Source organism: Pelodiscus sinensis, chromosome 13 (genome assembly GCF_049634645.1).
Source record: "Pelodiscus sinensis isolate JC-2024 chromosome 13, ASM4963464v1, whole genome shotgun sequence".
NCBI lineage: Eukaryota > Metazoa > Chordata > Testudines > Trionychidae > Pelodiscus > Pelodiscus sinensis.
The window spans coordinates 27,578,782-27,595,370 of NC_134723.1; the positions used below are offsets into that span (position 1 = coordinate 27,578,782).

Genomic DNA, 16,589 nt, shown 5'->3' on the forward strand with positions numbered 1-16,589 from the left:
AGAGCCAGCCCAGTCCTCCCCATTGGGGGCTCGTACCCCATTCCTCCCTCACCTCCTTCCACTTACCCTTCCCTAGCCCCCCTTCCTGATGTACAAAATAAAGATAACGTTTCTTCCAACATTGACTCTGTCTTTATTGAACAAAACTGGGGGAGACTGGGAAAAGGAGGTGGGAGAGGGGAAGAGAAAGGCTGGGAGAGGGGAGGGCAACTAACATGATCAGGGGTTTGGAACAGGTCCCAGATGAAGAGAGGGTACAGAGACTGGAACCGTTCAGCTTAGAAAAGAGGAGATGGAGCGGGGACAGGATAGAGGTCTCTAAAAGCAGGGGTTGGGTGGAGAGGGTGCATTCAGAAAAGTTCTTCATGAGTTCCCATAAAGAAGGACTAGAGGACACCAAAGGAAAGGAATGGGTAGCAGGCTTGAAACTAGTAAGAGAAAGTTGTTGTTGACAAAGCAAATAGTTAACCTGTGGAACTCCTTGCTGCAGGAGGCTGTGAAGGCTACAACTAGAACAGACTTTAAAGGGACGTGAGATCAAGTCATGGAGGTTGGGTCCATGGAGTAGTCTTAGCCAGGGGGTAGGAGTGGTGTCCCTGCCCAAAGTTTGTGGAAGGTTGGAGAGGGATGGCACGAGACAAATGGCTTGGTCACTGTCTTCAGTCCATCCCCTCCAGGGTCCCTAGGGTTGGCCGCTGTCAGCAGACAGGCTACTGGGCTAGATGGACCTTTGGTCTGACCCAGGACGGCCATTGTAAGCTCAGGGCTCAGGGTCGGGGGTCTCAGTGGACCCCCTTGATTTTCATGCACACCTGCTCCTGGATGGCCAGGCTGGCAGCTCTCCTGCCCTAGCTGGCCACTTTCCTGTGCCTAGTGCGGAGATCGTGGACAAGGTCTAGACCAGGCGGGTGCCCGCCTCTTGCGATCCCGGGCGAGCTCCCGGGAGCCGCCAGCCTGGTCCCGGGAAGAGGGGGTGGGCTGGGGGACATCGGGTGGGTGGCTCTGTGCTGTGCCAGGTGCAGGGTCTGCTGGCTGGGTGCTGGCAGGCTTGCACCTGGCACGGGCACCGTAGCCAGCCCGTGCCCCTTTAAGGGGTCCGGGGCCGGGAGGGGGGGAATAGAGTTTCCCTGGTGTTGGCCAGAGTGGCCACCAGGGAAACCTGGGGAGGGCTAGCCTCCCACTAGTTCGAATTAAGGGGCTACACACCCCTTAATTCGAACTAGTAAGTTCGAACTAGGCTTAGTCCTCGTATAATGAGGTTTTCCTAGTTAGAACTAAGCGCTCCGCTAGTTCAATTTAAATTCGAACTAGCGGAGCGCTAGTGTAGCGCCTATGAATGTTAGTTCGAACTAACGTCCATTAGTTCGAACTAACATTGTAGTGTAGACATACCCTCAGAGTGCCAGGGGAGCCAACAGGATTGCTAGTCCCCGGAGAATGTAGGGGGTCCTGACTCTGCACTCCCGGAAAGGGTGGGGCCTCAGGCAGAAGGGGCGGGGTTGGGACAGTGAGCCCTTAGCACTGCCCAGATCACATGGCACCCCACTCATCAGGCCTCACCTCAGAGCTGGCTGGATTGCACGACGCAGGGCTCTGGAATGTGCCACCCGGGACTTTAGCGGCAATTCTAAAGGGTCTGGGGTTCCAAGCCACTTCTGCTGCTTCAGTAGCAGCAATAGCAGGCTGGGGCCACAGGCCCTTTAGAATCACCATGGAAACTGCCCCCATTGCCCCTTTCCCCGGTGGTGGGCTTTCAAGAAGTAATAGCTCCCCAGCGCTTTCACTGTGCTGTAGCAGGGTCCATATAGGGTGTTACCATCCAGTGAGCCGGTTTGCAGCAGATTGACTTCGTGAACTGCAGTAACATGTAGACAAACTTTCAAAGGAGATCTGGAAATGATATTGGGACAATATGCTATTTGGCTAATAAGGACCATTGCTGGAACACAATGGGGCCTGATTTTGTTCACACACCCATAAATTCTGCTGACATAAATGAAATTACATGATGTAGATCAGCATAAGTGAGCATAAAATATGGCCTCCAAAGTTTAGTATTCCCACTAACGCTGCATGGATCAAGGTACTGGCGCAATTCACTTTCAGTTTCCCTCCATCATAGCAGGGAAAATACATGTATTAATTTCTGGATAAGGATGTGAAAGGTTAACTGGCTAACCCTTAATGGATGATGCTTACCTATTCTGGTTAACCAGTGAGGGCTGGAGTAGCTTCTTGCCTACTTCAGGCAGGTGGCTGCTCCAGCTCCATGGGGTCCACTGCAGACAGGGGCACTCTAGCCCAGCTGGAGCAGTCCCCCCGCCTGTCCCCTCTTCAATTGACTAACTGTGATTGACCAGTTAACCAGTTAAATGGGGTTTTATATCCCTACTTCTGGATGCATTGAACTCAAATGCACTGTCCAATTTCTGTTCCTGTTGAATTGGCTGAAACAACATGCCTGGTCTGTTTGAGAGCACTTGGTCTCTTGACCTAATCTCCACTTGACGCTCAGCCCTGCTTGCTGTGCAAATCTGGTTCTAATCAAATGAAACATACTTTTTCCTGTCAGGCTTGTCAGTTGCAAATAATCCAAGGATTCTGTGGTTGTTGGCTTTGAATTCCAGCCCAAAATGTGGCAGCCAGATATGTAGGGTATTAGAATATTTATCGTATGCTGCTCTGTGAAATGCGGAAGACAGTTGCAAAGTAAGCTATGAATTGCTCTGTAATTAAGTGATCTTTAGCTTGCTTTTTCCATAAATAAGACTTCTCCCAGAGAGACAGTCTGCAAATCTAGAATTACTTCCACCACTTGCCTTTCATCACTAACCATCAGCACCTCCTCCCAGACCAACTCCGTAAATATATAAATGCAAAGGTACAGTTTTGTGTGCACCCACTTGCATAGACATGACCCTTTGCACAACTCCAAGGGTTGGACACTAGCACATTCTGTATGTGTAGTGGTGCAATTTTGAAAATTTAGCCCCATAGTATAATATAAAACCAAAGTCACAATAAATAATCACTGTATGAGTAACTAAATAGCAAGAATAACTGGAACCAGCAAAAACTAATCTGAAAAACTGAAGTCAGTGGCAAAACTCCTGTTCACTTAAAAGTTGTACTATCAGTGGCCTACCTCTGCCACTTTAATAATGTGAGAAATACTTATGTACATGTTCGATGCCACTGAACTGAAGTCAGGAATCTTTGCATGAGCAAGGACTGCAAGATGAGGCTCCAAAGTAAGAAAGTAAACAGTGTGGGGGCAGGTACCATGTTTTACACAGTGTTTTTAAATCACCAAGCACATCTATGGCACTGTAATGATAGGAAACATTCACAGTAACTGTGTTTCCTCATCTGTCTGTGACAAGATCCAGATCCAAGATCCAGATACTCCCATTAATGGCACTTTTACCAACAGTTCCTCTTGAAATTCATCACCAATTTAAGGTGTACCCCGCTGGCATGAATCCTACCTTGTCAAAAAATGACACATATTGAAAAGATGCACAAGTTTGCTACCATTGTGCATTTTCCTTTTGGTTCATAGTGTAGTGCAAGCAGTGTATCCAGCCAGCAGTGCCAACAGCCACTGTGGCTCCTGGGCATGGTGTGTGTGAAAGGGCAGCTCTGCACCCCTGGAAGGGCAGGGCCTCAGGCAGAAGGGCTGGGACCAGAGGTAGCCAGATCTCCATGTTGCCTGGACTGTGTCAAATCTCCCTTCCCACAGTCCTACCCACCATGCAGCCGTCACAGCCATGTGGAGTGATGCTGCCTGGACCGTGGCAAATCCCACCCCTCCCACGCAATCTGCGCAGCCTTCAGAGCCATGTGGAGTGCCTGGTCCAGCGGTCCAGCAGTGAGTTAAAGGGATCAGGACTCTGGCTGCCACCAGAGTTGCCAGGCCCCAGGACAATTTCCCTCCTTGTCTTCTCCCCACTCCCCCACCCTCCATTGGCAGGCCTGTATCCAGCACAGCTTCAGGGGCCAATCCAAAGGGTGCTAAGCATTTTCCAAAAGATCTGTAGCTCTGCACAGAATAAGCATTAATCAATAATATAGCAAGATGCTATGGCTTAGTCCATAGAAAATCAAATCCAGTTGTGTGTCAGTCCCAAATCAATGGGACAATGCGGAAGCATAATGCCTTCAGCCATGCACCACTCTTTGTGAGTGAAAGTCACCCAAGTGCAGATGGCCAGCATAGAGGGAATGTTGCCAGCCCACCAGGACTAAACATCAAGTTCATCTCCACATATGAGTGCTGGTTTCTGATGTGGTACATCTACCATTGCCAGGAATGTGGGTTGCGTTCAGTTATGCCACTTGCAAGAAGTGAGGTTGCAATAAATGAGATAGATATTCAATGATGCTAAATAAATTACTACTATCCTTGTTATGGAACTCTGTTTATTTTAAGCATAGGTATTCCCACAGTTGTTACACCCAGGCAAATGTTGGGAACCTAACACTTGCTTTGGACAGATTTAAATTGTTTCTTCTAACAACTGTGTTCTGAGCGTGTCATCTTCTAATTTAAGTGTTTTGAGTGCGCTGTTACTATCAGCAGGCAAAATGGGAAGTGCCATTCAGATGGTAAAACAACATGTATTCATCTAGTCACTGTGAGAGTGACAGCTAGGAACAGCCAAGGAGAAGTAGGCCGTTTTTATGGGTCCCTGCCACATGCCAGGTTAGTAATAGGAACTGCCATTCACCAACACTTTAGGTTTCAGCAAGAAGTTTTATTACAAAGAGATGTGGAGACAGAACTTCAACGTGAGATTCTAGATCACTGAGGATGATGTTCATCAGCTGTATCAGCATGCCAGTCTTATACCCAATGAAGAAAATTGCCATTTCAGTGCACTTGTATCTCCTGTGTCATAAAATCTCAAGAGGTAACACCCAGGCAAATGTTAGGCACCTGTGTCAGGGTGTACCAACCTCGCACTGGACTTGTAAGGGTTAACCAGGGCTACCTAGCCAAAGGAGCTCTAGCCCCCCAGCCCTTCTGGGCATCCTCCAGCTGGAAGACAGGTATAAAGGCCAGGGGAGCAGCTTAGTCAGGGCTGACTGCTGTTGAGAAAAGAGGTACTGCCAGAGCTCTGGAGGAAGAGCTGCAGATGGACTGAACTGCAGAGGCCAGTCAGCAGGAAATGGCTGGAGAAGCCTGCGGTCTGGAGGAAAGTGGAGAAGGCGGCGATTGTCAGGAATCTGGTAGGAAGTAGCCCAGTGTGTTTCAGGCGGATTCCCTGCTGAGCTAGTGGTGGGACACACCCACCACTGACAGGGCCCTGGGCTTGGACCTGGTGGAGCGGGTGAGCCCAGTCCCCCTACTCCTCTCCCATTCACCCTCAAGGGGAGCACTACAAGAATTACTACTGTCTTAAGCTCCTAGGCCTTATTGCCTGAGAGCAGGGAGTGTTACTACTGACTCTGGCTACTAGACCGTATTGCCCTTATGACTGGGAGCTTTGATACTGACTCTTGCTGCTAGGCCTCACTTCCCTGAGGGAAGAGAGTGGTTATTGATTTGGGCCACTAGGCCTCACTGCCCTGAGGGGCGGGAGCGAGAAGTGACGTGGGCTGCTGGGCCTCCCTACTCTTCAAGGAGGAGGTGTTTTAGTGTCAGTAGCCACTAGGCTGCACTGCCCCAGTGGAGATGGGGTGTGGCCCTTAGCTAAAGCGATGGAGATGTACATGGGGTGGTGCACTCTTTGGAGAAATCTTAGAGCCTAGAGCTCTGCCCTTAAAGGGGTTGGGCATATCCACCCCCCTGATAGCACCTAACACTTCAAGTCACTAAAGTTGGGCAGTTGCTTGGTGACCTCCATATAACCTGTCAGGCGGAGTCTGTCCAGTTTCTAAGGAACAGATTCTCAAAGTGCAGATAGCCACCTAATGGGATTTTCAAATGCATCTAAGGAAGGTTAGTTGCCTGCATCCTGGCACAAAATCTGCTTAGGTGCTTTTGAAAATCCAACTAGATGCTTCTCTGCATCTTTAGGAGCCTTCTGAAGAGCCTCAGTAGCCTCTCAGTCTCAATAGCCTCTCTGTTAAGACCCAGATTACTTCCGCAAATCTGGCCCTAGGTGACTAAGGGTATGTCTACACTGTCACCCTAGTTCGAACTAGGGTGGCTAATATAGTCATTCGAACTTGCAAATGAAGCCTGGATTTAAATATCGTGGGCTTTATTTGCATGTTCCCGGGCGCCGCCATTTTTTTAAAATGCCCTGTCGTTTGAACTACCTGCCCACAGCTACATGCGGCATGGGCTAGGTAGTTCGAATTAAAGATCCTACTTTGAACTACCATTACTCCTCATTGCAGGAAGAGTAACGGTAGTTCGAATTAAGAGCTTTAATTCGAACTACCTAGCCCGTGCCGCGTGTAGCCGCAGGCAAGTAGTACAAACTATGGGGCATTTAACAATGGCGGCGCCCGGGAACATGCAAATAAAGCCCAGGATATTTAAATCCCGGGCTTCATTTGCAAGTCCGAATGATTACATTAGCCACCCTAGTTCGAACTAGGGTGGCAGTGTAGACATACCCTAAGAGTTTTAGCAGAGAGGTTATTGAGTAAAAGAGACTGAAATACTCTGATCCCATAGGCACAGATGTGGAATAGGGACGCTGGGGGTTCTACCGCACCCTTGTCATAAAGCAGTTTCTATCATATACAGGGTTTACAGTTTGGGTCAATGACTCTCAGCCCAAATTGTTCCAGCCCCTCTACCCCTAGACTAGGTTATTGCTGAAACTCAGGTTTTAAGCAATACTGGTAGAGTGGAATGGGGAAATTTGCTTTGATAATCCCCAAAAAACACCAGTACTTGTGGTGGGGTGTTGGGGAGGGGACTTCATTTTCCAGCTAACCATCTTATTTTTTGTGACCTCTGGTTTCATGGTAAAATGAATTAATACCATTATGAGTTCGTATTAGTATAGTAAATTAGCGTGATTTTAACATCCAAAAAACTTCCTACCAAACACCTTGCCATACAGAAATCAGCTTGCAGATTATAGAAATGGTTGTTCCATGGACTGGAAGCTGCCTATTGTAACAATGTTATCTCTAGCCTATTTGGGAAAAAATTAGGGTTACCCTATTTGAACTTTCAAAAAAGAGGACACTCCTGAGAGGGAGTGTATCTGTATCAGTATCTACCCACTCACGTTGTATTAATGGAAGCAAACTGGGGAGATTTTCTAGCATTTCATGAGCTGAACGTTGGTTAGGAAGCTGCAAAAGACGGGCATTTTTATTCTTTTGCTCTGCTCAGAGCATAGTCACATTGCAGAGGAATGGATCCAGGCCAGTATGCAGGGGGTGTTGCAAAGGGTGTGAAAGCACCCCATGGTTCCCCAAGTAAGCATGCTCCAGTCAGCCAGGGGAAGGCAGGAGTGGCACGCTGCCTGAGCCTCCCTCCCTCATGCTCTGGCCATCTGGGGGAAGGCTGGGACTGATTCCCTCGCTTACTTGAGCGAACCATGGGGGGTGTCAGCTGATGGTCAGGGCAGTGCGTGGTGTGAGTGTGAGTGTGTGTGTGTGTGTGTTATACACCCGAGTCTTCAACTGCTAGGATTGAGATCCCTTCGCAGCGGGCAGCCTAGGGAAGACTGACGGGCACCCCCGAGAGTTTGCAGGGAGAGTGTGTCACATCCGAGTCTTCAACCGCTAGGACTGGGGTCCCTATGCAGCGGGAAGCCCAAAGAAGGCTGACGGATGCCCCAAGGGTGTGCAGGGAGAGCTTATTTCATCCATGTCTTTAGCTGCTAGGACTGGGGTCCCTTTGCAGAGGGCAGCCTAGGGAAGGCTGACGGATGCCCCAACGGTCTGTCCTGTGGAGGCGACAGGACCCAAACGCCCAGCTCTCCCTCACTGTGTCTGCCCTATGACTGGCTGGAGTTTTTTTAAATTGTGCTTGGTTCTGTTACAGCAACTGAAAGAGTCAGGTTAAAGCTTAAACAGTTAGGCTACGTCTACACTGGCCCCTTCTCCGGAAGAGACATGCAAAGCAGGCAAGTCAGAATAGGGAAATCCACGGGGGATTTAAATATCCCCCGCGGGATTAAATAAACATGGCTGCCGCTTTTTTTCCAGCTAGGGGAAAAGCCGGAAAAGAGCGTCTAGACTGGCGCGATCCTCCGGAATAAAGCCCTTTTCCGGAGGATCTCTTATTCCATACTTGCAAGTAGGAATAAGAGATCCTCCGGAAAAGGGCTTTATTCCGGAGGATCGCGCCAGTCTAGACGCTCTTTTCCGGCTTTTCCCCAAGACGGAAAAAAAGCGGCGGCCATGTTTATTTAATCCCGCGGGGGATATTTAAATCCCCCGCGGATTTCCCTATTCTGACTTGCCTGCTTTGCATGCCTCTTCCGGAGAAGGGGCCAGTGTAGACGTAGCCTTACAGGTTTATTAAAGAAGCTTATAAATCATATGGTTACAATGGCTATTGCTCTAGTTTTTAACTGCTAGCAAATATAGATCTTAAAAATGGTTACAAAGAAAATAAAGATAGAAAATAGAAATAATGGTACCAAGTGACAGCTTAATCTTTAAAGAGCTCTAAATCTATGTGTACACTTAAGACAAAGGACACATCCAGGTACAATTTTTACCCCCTTCTGTGCCTCTCGACTCCAGCGTTTCAAGCCAGGGCCGGTCCCTCAATTCCTAGGAAAGACGAATACGAGGTGGGCGTCCCCGTGGAACCTCGGGAGGCCAATCACCTAACCCGACCAGCAGATAGATGGTAGATTGACGCTCAGAGTGAGTGTGCTGCTGGACCCATCTTTATACCCATAGGGGCCTGTATCCTCATTCTTATCTAAGATGCCAAACTGTGTTGGTCCGTCTTTGTGACACCAGTTCTTACAAGGTAGTTTCAACTTAATTTACACTTGTAAGAGTGTGTGTGATCGTATCAATATGGTTTTCAGTCAAGGGCACTCCTCTGCAGCCTGTTGGTCAGCGATTAGCTCGATCACCCTCATATCTCTGCTTACCATTGTCCAGGGTCACTGTGAGCTAGCATATCTGGGCCTCCTGTCAAGGCTTCAAGACTATGCTGATTTTACTGCTCTGTGTGCCATGTGTGCTCCAGGCAAGCAAGATGGATGTTGCAGGGGGGGTTCCTGTCTGGCTACAGGGTCATGCATGCCCACCCTTTACAAAAAAGTCCCCCGCCCCCCCCAGAAGTTCCTGCATACAGGCCTGGAATTAGTGGTCCTGATCCTTGGAGAACAAAGCTCAGGGACAAGTTTAGATTCAAACTCTATCTGATGAAAGAAACGATGAAAGAGGAGATGCTGTGCTACAGTCAACTGCTCCTGTTGTATCAGACCAGTCCTAACTGTCATTTAAAGGTGACTGATGTCCAGAAAATGGCTACTGAGAGAAACATTTTGAAATCAGATATCAGATTAGCCCACATGACAGTATATTGTAATGATGCATAGGGGTAGCAGAAGGTTAAGATAGAGTGCAGTGGTGTCAGTCTAAGCCATGCCAGCTGTGTAGTTTAATGGGTTGTTAACCAGGAGAGGGCGTGAACATAAATGGCAAATAATGAGGCTTTTGCTCTGGTTTGGCTTATGAAAGGATGGTGCAACTGAAGAGCTCAGTGACTGAACTTAGCTACATTAAGCCCTTTAGAAAACTGCTGCTCCCCTGAGGCCAAAACAACTGAGAGCAACAGGACTGAAACTGACAGTAAGTGCAAAATGTCAGCTCAGCATGTGGGCAGTCACACAATGTACCCCTTCACCTCCTGCTGTCCTGTCCTGGGAGAGAGCTTAGCTCCCAAGCACTGAGTGTGTGTTGTGGCTAGGTTGCTTCTACTGTAAAAACCAAGGAGAAAACTGGTCCACGAGCTAAAAGTTTTGCTTCCAGTAGGATGTAACAGGAGTGATTGAGCCCCGGGGTAGGTTTGTGGTGTAGATTCATGGCAATTTGATGCAATTGTACTTCTGCTTCCATTCTGATGAGAACCTAATGAATGTCAAGGGCCAATCTGTGACAAAGGTTTAATTGCAGTTAGCTGACATGTTGATGACCACTTTGTTCTAGTTTAGACTGACTATGGCCACTACTGTGTTATTGAACTAACTTGTGTGCAACCATGTTCAAGTACAAGGAAATGCTGTCCTGAATTCAAGCCTGAAATATACCTGAGGAAGTGTTCAACTCTTCAGTTTTCTTAAGGGGGAAGAGGGATAGCTCAGTGGTTTGAGCATTGGCCTGCTAAACCCAGAGTTGTAAGCTCAATTCTTCAGGGGGCCATTTAGGATCTGGGGCAAATCTGTCAGGGATGGTACTTGGTCCTGCCATGAAGGGCAGGGGACTGGACTTGATGGCCTCTCAAGGTCCCTTCCAGTTCTGAGATAAGCATATCTCCATATATTAAATGCCTAACAAGGGGCAACAGCATAGTCTTTAGGGGTGAATGAGGTGTGGGGTGAGCTTACAGGGATGCAAAACCTTGTTTTAATCAGTTAACTGGTTAAATGTTATGTTTAAACAGTTAACTTCTTGACCAGGATCCTGGGGGTAGCAGTCTGCTCCAGCCCAGCATGGTGGGCCTGGCCAGGCTGGAGCTGCCCCATGGCACAATGGGCCTGACCAAGCTAGAGCACCTCTTGGCCCTTTACTTGTAACCAGTTAACCAGTTACATCCGCACAAGCTTGTGCAGTTATTCCAGCAGCATACACCACACATTTTTAATGGCGTAGTTCAACAGAAACCTAACCAAAAAATGGAAAAGAAAATACAAACCTTTAGCTCTAAGCAAAGAAGTGATTTCACTGTATAGCAGAAATGTCTCTAGAAAGAAATACTGATCTAGTATCTCCCATCTGGTGGTTATGCATTTATTTTGATTTATTGGGTTACAAAATATAAACCTCCTCTTCTGCTTTAGGTGCCCTTGACACAGCTTTAGATATGGGAATATTTCTGGAGCCCAAAATCAAGCTGTTCTTCTGCTCATTGCAGGTCAAAGAAGGAGATTATACAAGATTTGTAAAAATAGCACCTAATTATACTCCTTGGCAGTAAGAAAGAGAACACTCAGCGTGCTAACCTATAACTCAGGTAATTTGGGTTTAATTCCCTGCTCCTCCACAGGGTTCCTTGGAGACTGAGTACTTGAAACTAAAGCAAGTTAGACACCTAATACCTTTGAGAAGCTGGGCCTTTGGACCACAGTTCCCCATCTGTAAAATGGGGGCAATAGTATGTCCCTGCAACACAAGGGCATTGTAAGCATAAACACGTTAAAGAAAGTGAGACACTCGGATATAAGTGTAATGTGTGGGGACAGGAGAGGTATGAGTATGCAAGAGACAAACCTAGAACTAGACAGTCTCAAAGCACTGTTCAATCATTAACGAATAAATCCTACCAACACCTATAGAAGTAAGAATTATCCCCATTTTACAGACAGGGAAACTGAGGTACAAAGCACAGAAGCATTTTTTCCAAGACCATGCAGTCAGTGCCAGAATTGGGCAATCCTAGGTGCAGTATAGATCTATGTGCTATCTTCCTAGCACAGGATTCAGAGGGGGGCAGAGCTCCAGGTGCACTTTAATGTAGTTCCAAAAAGATATGTGTTCTGCTGTCAAGCATGAGTCCTACCAAGAAGAGGAGCTGACCATAGGCTCATATCAATCAGTACTTGATCCCAGAGAGGTGTTGGGTTTTTTGGAGACTTAAATAGTACTGTGCAGGACAGGGTCTTGCCCTACATATACACAGGTTAACTCACAACATTACCTGAAAACTCTTATTTAAATATTGGCATATGCCATAATAGCCTGCAGGTAAAAAAAAGCAACTAGGAATATTCCATTCCATTCTAAACCTCCGGTGTTGTCCTCTGCAATAATTAAACAAAGCAGGATAGTAATTTGCAAAAACAAGACCAAGCTGGGCCCATTTCAGAGTCTAAGGTTCAGAGTCTTCTTGTAAGTGTAAGCAGGGGAATGGTCCTGCTATTTAGAGGAACTTTCCAGGCTTCTACACGACCGTGGTGAAATGGGCTGGCGAAAAGAACGGAGTCCCTGCTCCCACTTCTTTCCTTTACCCAGGGGCCTTGTTGACCTCCAGGGCTCCCCTTCCGCTTTCCTGTGTGGCAGAGTCCTAGTAACCCCAACTAGACTGGGCCCAGGATTCCTGGGGGGGCTTGACCTTCAACCTTATTGTGGTCACCTAGTACTGGGGCTAGTGCCCCCACTCTGAGTACTCTCTCTACGCTGGGTGTTTCCCTGACCCACTGATCATTACATACAGTTCAAAACAGAGGTGAAGGTAAGCCAGTGTGCCACTCTGGCAAGAAGGAGCGGGCAGGTTGGGGTACTCGGCTGCAGGAGGAGGCATTGTGTGCTCCCTGCCCAGTTTCCCCATAGGTCCTAGGCCTCCTTTTCAGACCCTGGCTGTGCTGCAGGGATGTTGTGGGTTGGATACTTGCTCTGGTGGTGGCCACGTGCCGTCAGGCTCTGACTAGCAGGACCCTTCCCCTCAGCCTCAGTCCCTCCCCCCTCCCAGTTGGAGTTACTATCACCCTCCAAGTCTGGCCTGCAAGGCCTCTTAGCTGGTGGCATCTCCCTGTGCTGGGCCTCTGCTCTGGGCCCCGGTCACTCTCCCCTGCTGCTCATCACACCTAGCTCCGGATTGCTCCAGCCCCAGCTCCACTCTCTGCTGCTCTGCCTCCAGCTCCCTCTGTTCTGACCCCCCTGGCTCGGTGGCTGCAGCTCTCTGCCCAGCATGGATCTGCTATCTGGGCTGTGTCTCAGGGTCTGTGGCTGCAGCCCAGCTCCCAGCACAGGCTCTGCTCTCTGTGCTGTCTCTGGCTCACTCTAGCTGGCAGTTCCGCTTGGGCCTTTGCTCTCTCCTAATCTCGGCCCCACTCTGTCTGACCTAGGCAAATCCAGTTCACACAGAGGATGGAACACCCTTCGCCCCCGGCCTCCTGACTCCTCCATTAACCTGCCCGCCCTGTCAATCTGGCTGATCTGGAGCGTTGACCTCTTCCCATCGGTCCTGGTTTCTCATCGACCTTTCCCCCTGCTTTTGGTACTGGGGCTAGCCAACCAAAGCTGAGTTTTAGTAAGGGGCCAACAATCCCTTACAAAATCCTATATGCATATACAGTCTATAGTTGTGCTGTATTTTAAATTCAGGGTGGCTGTAAGCAGGTTTCCCATAATAATGGATGGCTCCCAAGAACTCTGTGCGGAAGGTTACCATATGCATAAATGTGCCTAATAAAGAGCAGACATCTTTCATAATTAGCAGCATACCTAGATCTCAAAGAAAGAGCCATGTGTTTAATGGCTTGGAGGCAGCCCACCCAATGGATGGTGTGTGCTTCACTAACATATTTGCTCATCTGGTTAAAAAAAAAACACCTCGTGGCAAAAATATTCAAGGTGAACCATTAATACCTCCAAACCAGACAATGCAAGGAACAACTAATTGATTCCTGACAGAGGGGCAGCCGTGTTAGTCTGGAACTGAAAAAACATTTAAAAAAAACGAATAGTTCTGCAGCACCTTAGACTAACAAATGTAGATGGTATCATGCGCTTTCGTGGGCACAACCCACTTCTTCAGATGAAAAGTGAGTTGTGCCCACGAAAGCTCACGAGACCATCTACATTTTTTGATTCCTAAACATCAAACGTGAGGCCTGGGCCTTCTGTTCCTCTTGTGTATGGGTATGACTAGACTGAGGATCTCTTTCCAATACTTTTGTCAGAAGAGGCTTTTCCAAAATTTGTCCCATTTATCCTGCTAAAACCCTCATGGAATGAGGAATACAGGGGCTTCGGAAAGAGTGTTTTCTCTTCCACAAAAGAAGCGGAAGAGCAAACGCGTTCCCTGGATGTGGCAGAATTTTTTCGGGATACCTCTGGTATCCCGAAACACCACCACCACCACCCCTATAGTCTGGCCGTACCCTTTGAGCCTCAGCCAGGCTGTTCTCTGTGATTGTTTAGCTTTCCAAATTGCTCTGTGTATGGGTGAAGCATCTTTCTGGATTACGATGACATTTCATACCTTTCCAATGTCCCTAAGGGAGGAAATGCTGCTGGAAGCACCCATTTTCCTGACATTTGGATGATGCTTTGATTTTAAACTCTTGGAAGCAGCTCAGTTTTCATGGCCTCAAGCTGCTTCGGCTAAGGAGGGAGCCAGTTCAGTTGAGAGTCTCTCTCATGAACCTGCGATGGGAACGGCTTTACCTGCGTTCCACTGTGAAACAGAAGTGCCACAGGCTGTTCTGTTAATATTTAATGTTTACACTAGATTCAGCATGTACGTGACCATTCAAAAGGGGGAGGAGAACCTCGTGTCCCCTTTATGCTCCCCTGGGATAGATTTCTTTCTCTGTGGCCGTGTCCAGACTGAGGGTTTTTTTCGGGAAAAGTAGCCTTTTCCCGAAAAAACTTGCTCTGCGTCCAGACTCAAGCCGCGTTCTTTCGAAATTATTTCGAAAGAACGCGGCTTTTCTTTCGATGGCGGTAAACCTCGTTTCACGAGGAATAACGCCTTCTTTCGAAAGTTCCTCTTTCGAAAGAAGGCGTTCTTCAATGTAAATAGGGCTTCTTCAAAAGAGAGCATCCAGACTCGCTGGGTGCTCTCTTTCGAAAAAGCGGATTGCTCTTTCGAAAGATCCGCCTGCAGTCTAGACGCGATCTTTCGAAAGAGGCTCTTTCGAAAGATGCTTTCGAAAGAGCCTCTTTCGAAAGAAGCCTGCAGTCTAGACATAGCCTGAGTGTTTTTCAGCATGACTGATGTGTGGCTCGGAATATTATGTGCTGGTAATCTTAGGTGCCTTTTAGGAAACTTCAGCCTCCAAATTGCATGCACTATTTTGGGCACTTACCCTAATATCCGAGCTGTTCACACCCTTTGCTGTAGCACAGTGGGCTTTGGGACCATGACAACGGTGCCTAGGAACAACATGCAGAGCCAGTATGAGAGCTGTTGCCAAAGCGAGCCTGACCAGCGTGACCAGACTATTGGAGCGCACCATTCCGTTCTCCCTACCTCTGCCAAATTGGGTAAGACAGTCGTGGGAGGGTGTGGAGTCTGCAAAGCTTAGCATTTTGTGCAAGCACATGGCTAGCTTGCATGAGGAAGCCACACAATACAAGACCCTGGATCAAGCAGGAGGCAGGCAGACAATTAGTTGGTCAGCAGCAGGCTAAGATTAAACAACACTGCCATCTAGTGAGCTGGTGGCAGTCCCATTTCTACTCTGAATGATATGGGCCAAATTCGACTTTCCTTTCGGCTTCAATATTCTGCTTTCTCCTTGTAGGCACTGAGTAACACTTGCCATGTGGCTCTAAAAGGAGTATTCTGGCTTTCAAAAGACTCAGACTTTTTGTATCTTTTATTGTCAAATTCAGGAGATTTTGAATCTTCATTGTGACTATATTAGATCTGGTTTTACTTTAGAACTTATTGTGGCATAAGAGCCTCCCTCGCCAGCACAGAACTGGTGGGGCAGCTGTACACAAATTTCTTTCACAGCCTAGGGTAGGAGATGGCCCCCGTAGGTGTGCAGAGGCAGTGAGCGCTACCTGTTCTCAGTTGCTATGGACTCCTGGGGACACTAGGGCTATGTCTATACTGCAGCCTTCTTCTGCAAAAGCATACGCAAATGAAGCGTGGCGCAGAATATCGCCACGCTTCATTTGCATAATTAATTAGCAGCCATTTTTGCACAAGAGGCTTTTGCGCAAAAAAGGAGCTGTGTAGACAATGCCTTTTTGCACAAAATCCCCCTCTTGCACAAGAGCCAGTCTTCCTGAAAAAATGAGGAAACAGGAGCAGCGACTGTAGCTATCCAGGGCTCCAGATGAACTTCTTCATTATGGACATTGCCCCTGTTCTGGCTGCTGGTCTGGGCAGTGATGGGTGGGTGCTTTCCCTGAAGCTGTGGCTACTTTTTGCGCCCCACTCCTCTCCCCCTCTTCTGCCTCTCTCCCACATCAGACCAGCTCATCTTCAGAAATCCTCATCTTCATCCCCACTTGCCTCCCCAGCCATCCCTACTCTCCCCTTTCACCTGTAGGGGGCTCCAACAAGCTGAATTCCATTCCTGTCACCCATTGCTGAGTTTGCTGACTGGCTGTACTGTTTTGGCCTGCTTGTGCTCCTATTAAAATCCCTTTGATTTCATGGAAACAGGACCAGGGCTCTTTACAGCTATTTCACAGTGTTTAGAATGATTTCCAGAGAATGCTGAAATGTCTTCAGGATAAATTCTGCCCTTCAGGATACATTCTGCCCTCCAATACACTCCTCCAAAGACCACCCAAAAACCAGACAACTTCCACTGAAGTCACTGGGAGTATCATCAGTATAAACCATCAGTAGAGTTTAACCCTTTGAATTCTGAAATCTTTGCATGCATTGCCTTCTCCCTACTTAGTCCCTACACCATGCAATGATTTCGCCCCTAAAGAGCTGACAACACTAGAGAGATCAAAACCATATTTCAGGGGGAAAGGGTTCAGATTCCTGTTCCTGAATAAAACCCAACCTGCAG

General features: G+C 47.9%; 1 protein-coding gene across 1 annotated transcript in view; it reads left to right on the forward strand.

The window, feature by feature from the left end:
• The first annotated feature begins 9,715 nt into the window (after window positions 1-9,715).
• CAPN6 (calpain 6) overlaps window positions 9,716-16,589 on the forward strand; it is a 122,169-nt gene continuing 115,295 nt past the window's right edge. Inside the window, exon 1 of the mRNA XM_075940914.1 lies at window positions 9,716-9,735. The gene's annotated coding sequence lies outside the window, so the exon portion shown is untranslated. The remainder of the gene's footprint in view (window positions 9,736-16,589) is intronic.